Source organism: Lycium ferocissimum, chromosome 11, assembly GCF_029784015.1.
Source record: "Lycium ferocissimum isolate CSIRO_LF1 chromosome 11, AGI_CSIRO_Lferr_CH_V1, whole genome shotgun sequence".
Lineage (NCBI taxonomy): Eukaryota > Viridiplantae > Streptophyta > Magnoliopsida > Solanales > Solanaceae > Lycium > Lycium ferocissimum.
In genome coordinates, this window is record NC_081352.1 from 43,902,364 (window position 1) to 43,910,730 (window position 8,367).

The following is an 8,367-nucleotide window of genomic DNA, read 5'->3' on the forward strand; positions in this document are numbered from 1 at the left end:
TATCTTCCTCGTCTAAAACTTAAAATCGTTAATTCGAGTCCATACATAAGAGTCATGACTACTTTATATTTCATTTAAACACTTAATATGGAATCTATCCGATAACTTGTGAAGCATTTGAGTCTTCATTGACTAAACCATGAATTTCCTCCTCTTAGTATCGTTTCATTCAGTTCTTCCTGTTTTCCAACTCCTGTAATTTAGACATGTTTTTTAATTACGCCCTCGCTTCAAAGATATGATCTTCCTTCTCTTTTTATTCTTTCCGCAATTTCTTGTTTCTCTATGTGTTATGTGTTATGCGTTTAGTTTAAGCATGTCGATTAATTTAAGTTAGCGGGATAATTTGTTTATGTCTTAGTTTTGGATTAGTTTGGCTCTTATGTAGTTTGCTAGCCACGCTCTTTTTATGCTAGACCAAGGTTAAGGCATGTGGATATGTTATTGAATTAGTTGAATAATGTCGATTATGTAGTTAAGCTTTGTCTTACCCGATTCTTGTAGTTTTATACGTGGGGATGACTTAGTTTGCTTTGAAACGTATGGGCGAGGTCTCGTTAAGCGTGGTTTATGTGTTGGTTTAACTTGTTTGAATTGAATACGTCTTAAATATTACGTTGGTCCGGTTTATTTAAAGTAGGCATGTATGGTATGTTAGTCGACTCATGTGTTTTGGTTAGAATAGATTAGTTAACTGCTGTCTAATAAGATCTAAGCGGTATTGGTCCTGAATCAGGCTATTATGTGCAAAAAAAAAAAAACAATCTATTTTCTGCTATTGTGTTAAATATAGAAATATGGTTTTCGGTAAAACGATAAAGAGATGCTATAGATTAACTCAAAGTATGGGCTGTTGTTAACGCAAAAATGAGTAAAGAAGGCAACGATTCTTGGTCATCAAAGAACAAGCAAGTGTTAGAAAAGAAGAAAATGAGGCAATAAGTGAAGCAGTAATAATATTAGGTGTTGTCGCAGTTGGTGTGGCTTTTGCCGCATGGGACATTTCTAAGTAATTGGTGAAAATGAAGAAACTAACAAGAAGATGATGAAAGTTATACCCGTGATCTTCATGGCAAGAAATGAAATTGAATCCCATTTTGATTTCTACTCGTATTGCAAGTTCTACCTTAATTTCTTATATTCTTCTAATTCCCGGCAAGCTACTTTACTATCACACTAATGGTTGTCATCTCTTTTCCTATATATGTGTTATGTACTCGTGGCTTAAAATGTCTCTGTTATTATTAGTGGAAATATGTGATAACCTTTTCGATCAAAAATAAAGAAAAGGGAAAGGAGTGTGTATACATGAAGTATGCTTGAATATACAATATATATATGCACGATCTATTGAATTGTCTTAAGTTTTACATTTATATATTTAACTTTTTATTGATTAGATATTAATCCTTTTCCTTTCATTTTTTTTTTTTGCATGACCACCGCATACGAGTCCGAGGGACTCGTTCGTCTCCCATATTCGGTGTTGGGCTAAAAGCCCAACGAAATGGTCTCCGCGTCCAGCCTATCCGCAGTAGCTTTTTTTGGGCACAAAATCTCTGCTGGGCTGAGGCCCAACAGCAGCAAACAGATCAGCAGCAGCATTATTGTTGGGCCGAAGCCCAACAGCAAATAAATCCATGCAGTCCCGAAACGGGCTGGTCCATTTGATATTATTTGCCCTTTTTTTTATTATTTCTATTGTGTGTCCTTAATTTATATCATGCAACTAACCTTTTATTTTGTTTTGTTTACTTAACTTAGCCGAATTCTAAATAATTTAGCGGGATAGTCTTAGTATAAAGGGGTGGTTAATTTAAAGGAAAACTAATAATTAATTCCATAAGCTTCATTCTTTTCATTTATGTCAAGACTATAGCATTTAATATTTATTTTATTTATTTAGGATAATTAATTTGCAAATAGTGTAACTATGTACTTTGAGTTAATGGAATCATATTTTTCTCAATACCTTAAGATTTCAAAATGCTATTAATATGCAAATATATGTTCAAGAACTTTACAAATAATTTCTTCAAGATTTATCAAACTATACGTATTTAGCCGAATACAACTAGATAAAGTTTGAGGAAGAAAACTCATTACCCTTTTGCATCTTATTTAATAAGTCTAGATTTTCTACATCACCATATTCATACAATATAATTTTATTCCAAATTTTTAAACTCGCTAAGCTTTCTTTTAAAAGGTTTCTATTTATATGCTAGCCATTGTATTTTGTAAACTTTAGTTTAAATGGCATTATTATTCAAAATTTTAGCAATATTTATAAGTTTTATCTTAAATGGCATTTGAAATTTCCTTTCATGCCAGATTATTATATTTGGTATAAGCTTTACTTTAAATAGCATTTTAAAAGCCTTAGCAACATTTATGAAATATTATAGCATCATTATATTCTTTCTTTAAAATCTTAATATCCTTTATAAGTCTTATTAGCCTTTAAAGTTCTTTTCATAAATTGTTATTTTCTTTAAGTTTTACTTTAGCTAATATTATTTTCCTTTGAACCTTAGTAATATGTACAAGCTATTTTCTTAAAATTTAAGCACTATTTTTAATCTTAATTAATTAACCTAAGTTTGGCCGGTAAACCGTAGTTAACGGATCCTAAAGGATGCCTAATCCCTTCCCTTTAGGATAATTAGAACCCTTACCTAGAATTGAAATTAAGCAGACCATTAACGGAGGTATAGTTAGGTTTTACCTTAGTTAATAATTAGGTGCCCTAATTCACCTTAAAATCAATTAGGTGGCGACTCCTTAAAACAAAGCAATTTAGGAATCTCGAATATGTTGTACCTAGTTTAACCCGTTTAAATGGGGTATAACACTTATAACAATAAAAGTAAATTTATTTTAAGTGATAAAAGGATAAATGTGAACCATTTCACAAAGTTCGGAAACAAATTTAAGACCGTTCCCCCTTATTTTAGTTACGAAAGTTGCTTGACACAGGACCTCACGAAACTGAAGGTAAAAATTGTTCGAGACTAATAACTAGTAAGAAAATGGCTATTCAGTACAAAATTAAGGTAAGGTAGGTAATATCAAAGAAATTGAGCAAACCAAATTTAATCTTCAAGCTAAATACAAAAGGTAGACTCAAACTCCTTTTCATAGAGCTTCTTAACACTTTCCCCTTTTCTTTTTTGATTCGTTGTGTGCGGTGGTAGAGGACGATCTTTAGGATAGGTGGGTGATTATGGTTATATTTGCATGCTTTAAGGTTTTAAAATTGACCATATAATCTTAATTCTTATCTTAACGCCGTCCTCACAAATCGCAATCAGAATATATTCTTGACATATTGCATTGAGTATTTCATAAAACTTGTGTTTTGCTGTTAACTGAAAGTGCACATTGCAATCACATATTAATGATCAGTCCCCTTCATCGAAATGAATGTTACTCCGTTAAAGTACGAAAGTTAATATATCAGATATTTTAAGTGAATTAATTCAAATATAGTGTTGATTTCTTAACTTTTATAAAACAAGATTTACATATTTAAAACTACATTAAAAAACATTATTAATCACATTATTATATAATAAAATATATGTCAATGAAAAATTATTTAATTTCTGAATTTGAAAAGGAGAGATTATTTACTTATACATAAGCATATCCGTCTCTGGATTTGGTGGTGGAAAATCTGGCATCATAGTTGAAGAAAAAAAATCCAAAATTGCATTGTTTAATGTACTAGTATTTCATACTTTCCAGCTCACGTAGTATGCCTTACCTTATATTGTCGTCATGCTTATATCTATTTCAACAGCTTGCATTTATATTACAAAGTTATTATTATTGTAATTATACGCAGGCCAGGGCAGGCGGTCCCCCACCTCCACAAACACACGCACACAATTTTCATAAGTTTCAAAAAGTTGCTATACAAAATTAATTTTGCTCCATATGTTTTTATTAGATATTCCATTACCTTTTTCAATATAAGTTGTTCCTTCCAGAGGCGGATCCAGACCAAGGATTCGAACCCTTAACCAAAAGAAACAAAGCTTTGAGAGTTCCTTCTTTGCCACTGAACCAACAACACACTTTATTAATGAACTCCCAAATCATATTTCTTATATATTTACTAAATTTTTCAATACAAATATAGGATCCGCACAAATACGTGGGGGTTCCCGAGAACCCCCGTATAATTTGCTAAATCCGCCCCTGGTTCCTTCCATATAGAAATCTGGCAACACGAGTTGAAAAACTTTGGCCCAATTTCAGTAATAATTTTCATATAATTTTCGCAATTACATGAATTCAAATTGCTAGCTAATCAAATATTTGCAACACGAGTTATATAACTGTCATTTTATTCTTGTATGTTGAAATTTTTTGGCCCAATTTCAGTACTAACTGTCATACAATTTTGGGCAATTCGCAGTAACGCCCTTATATTGGGGTGGTCTTTAATTTTTGTCCATCAAAATGAAAGTATTTAACTTTTGTTCTTCGCCTAAAATCTCAGGGTTCCCGGTTCGAACCCCTGCTCAGGCGAAAATTAAAAAAAAATCACTAGACAGAGGTTGCCTACAAACTCTGCCCCATTAGCAAACTATGCCTTAAGGTAGAGTTTTGCAGGAAAACTATACCTTAGCAAACTCTACCTGATAAGGCATAGTTTGCAGTAAACTTTTGGTCTGTCTTCCAGGTACACACATGCATCTTGCTTCTCTATTTCATGCCCTTGATTTAATGTCATTATTTATTGTGCCCATGCAAAACTCTGCCTTAAGGCAGAATTTTGGCCTTAAGGTAGAATTCTGCCTTAAGCTTGTATGGCCAGAATCTTGTAAATTTCTGCCTTAAGTCAGAGTTTTGAGGCAAAAATCTGCCTTACAAATCAAAACATCTGCCTTGCGAAAATTCCTTCATTTTTTTTACTGAGCTGGGATTCGAACCCAGAACCTCAGGGTATTAGGCAAAATTAAAGACCACTAATTTGAAGGCCAAAAATTAAAGACCACCCCAAATGAAGGACAATCCGCGCAACAAAAAAGTACAGTTTTCGCAATTACATGATTTCAAATTGCTAACTAATCAAATTGTTAGTATTTCTCCATCAAAGTTCAAACTACTCCAAATTGATCCATTAAGATTAATTTATGTAGTTGGTTTACTTGGGCCGGATGTTAAGCAATTTGTGCGAACTTGTATTCTCTACCATCCATGGCCCAGCCCAAGTCATTATTTTGAAAAACACTTTGTACAATATGAATGGTCTAACGGGTCATTTGCACTTTTATCCTGTTTTGTACCGGTCGTTAATTTTTACCCCTCAATACAAATAATCTTTTCGCTCAGTATAAGCTTTCGTATTATAATATCCCACAAGTTATGCCGGGGCCCTTAAAAAACTTAAGTCCCCTAGGCATAAGTTCAATTTTGAAGGGTGAAATTAAAGACCAACCCGTTTGAAGGGAAAATCGTGCAATTTCTTCTTGTCTAACCCATCTATGGCCCAACCCACCTTATAAAATCTAGTAAAACTTACACAAATAATTCTTTTAATAAATTTTCTAACTAGTTATATACAAGTTGAAGATTTACAATTAGAATGCTTTTTGGGTCAGATTTCGGTTGTATCTCGCATTTTTGAAATACAGTGAAATACAGCGAAATACAGAGAAATACAAAACACGTTAGAGTAAATTTAGGCTTTATTTTTGGAACATATTTTTTAAAAAAAAATTCTAAGAGAAAAAATAGGCTATATTTTTGGAACATAATATTCTTTTCATTTTTAAATAGTAATAGGCTATATTTTTGGAACATAATATTCTTTTCATTTTTAAATAGTAAGCCAAATTAAATCAATCATATTTCACACAAATCACTGAAGAGTAAAATCAGGCCCTATTTATGGAACAGTTTTTTTTTTAAAAAAAATATGGGATTCAATTTGAAACTTCCTATAAATCACGCATAACGGTTGTCTCTTCCATAAAAGCTTACGAATCTCTCTCAACTTTTATCACAATCAAAACTTTTTGAATTCAAAAACCACTAAAGATCTAAAAACTTCCAAATACGTAAAAATATACCTTTGAAATATAATGAAATTTGGTTAATTATTTAAGAAATATAAAGTTGTAGTATGAGTATATACAATGGAATACAATGAAATATATCAGAAACTATTTCATAAATTAGAAATATAAAATGCAGAAATACATTGAAGTACAAAAGTCGTGAAAACAAAGTGTAGTAAAAATAGGCTCTATATTTGGAACATTCACTATATATACACCAAGAAAAGGTAAATACATTGAAATACAACGAAATAATATGCTGAAATACACTGAAAATTAAATATAATGTTTGTTAATACACTGAAATATACTGAAACATTTTATCGAACGCATGGTGGGCATGAAGCTCCACAACTCTCATCAGTGGTGTTCTCATGTGAAAGAAGCGAGTCGTTTCAGATTGCTACAAAAAGGACGTTATCCGGAGATAAAGACTTTCAATTGGACTAGTTAATAAAGCTTCACTCCGTCGTCCTTCACCGTTGTTAGAGCTCTTTTTTTCACTCCGCCGTCGACCATGGCTTCACTCCGTTGTCGGCCATGGCTCTTTTTAATAAAGCTTCACTCCGTCGTCGACCGTGGCTGCTGCTACTATTGTAGGATTCTTTTGATTTGTAAGAGAAAATGAGATATAGGGTAGGTGATGGAATAGAGAGAGAGAGGGGTGAGGGAGAAAATAAATGTGGTAGGTGAGAGAAAATCAATTTAAAAGACTAGGAGATGGAACGGAGAGAGAAAAAGAGGTGAGGGAGAAAATAGATTTGATAGGTGAGAGAAAAATATTTGAAAAAAAAAAAAGATTGTGGATAATTGAGAGAGAGGTACCTTATTTTTAGAGAAATACACTGCAGTTACAAAAACAAGTTATAGATGGTAATTTGATAAATAATTAAGCTACCAAATATAATTAAAAAAAGAAGGTAGTTATTACTCATAAATAAGTCTTAGAGGTAGTTATGAGCCGTAAATTTTCCTAAAATCTAAACTTCCAACTTGGTTTTGTCTTGGAGTAAACCATTTGTTATTTGCGTGACCCAAAACTACACACTCAAATTGTGCCAATGGCTTCACTATCTCTCCACTCAAGATGATGCTCTGCATTTTGAGTAAGGTGGGATGTGGGATTGTTGAGTAGAATTTGTTATTTGTTTATTCAAGCCTTAATGCCCTTGAACTGGTTTACAAGAAGAAATTCTTAAGAGGCACTTACGGAAAAGAGTTAATTATATCTTGCGCGAAACTAAAACTTTAGTAGTGCTTATACCATTAACCCTTACCCAACAATGTAACTGATTCATTTTTCCCACAAAGAATTGCATAAAAAAACAACTCTACTACTGTTAATATGGTCAAAAATTTCAATTCGTTGTGTTATTATTGGAATATATTGTAATCTCTGAACAATTGAAACTGTTCTTGGAAAAAGATAAAATCATTGTATTTAAAAGGCGACATGTATTTTCTAATTTTTTGTATCTATTATAAACGAGAAAACAGGGTAGAGTATATTGTTGGAATAAACAATTATGGTAAAGGACAACGCTACTCCTATGATTGAAGCAATCAATGCATTCTCCATTCTAGGTATATGATATTCCAAGGTGGAATCATCTTTATGTCTTAGCACGTGTAAAGTGGAAGATGGCTTTGATATATCAGTAGCTACAGAATTATATTTGCCTTGTTCGTTTGGACTTGTTACAAAAGTTGAATCAAAGCCAAAGGGGTGCTTGATCAATCATGCTCAACTTTCTTACCCACTCTTCCTCTTGGATCATTTTCAAATAATTTTTCCTTGACTATGTGGTCCATATTTGATAAGCCTGATTCTTCCAATGTTGTTTTGCTTTAAGTTTCATTTTGTATTTGTTCTTGAAAATCATCATTATAGCTACATTTGATGATTCCGACGACTAGAGATTAATTGTAGTTGAAATGTTATGGTAAAGGTAATTGCTTTTTTACGGAACTCCTTACTTTTATTTTGTTGAATTCAAATTTAGTGGGAAATATCACCGCTGACCCGTTCTTTCAAAGTTGCTGGGTATGTTTTTGTTGGCATTGTCAAATATAGCCTAATTTTAGATGACTATTTTTTTATTTTTTATTTTTGTTTCCCACTCATTATTCGGCGTTCGGTATTTATATTGAGGCTCAACTAAATTTAAATTCGTGTAGTAAAATCTCATATTGAAGGATGAAGCATTTTCTAACAATTCTTATCCAGAATTTGTATCCAAAACCTAAAAGTACTTACCATCTTATCGTATTCTAATTTAACAGAGGCGGATGG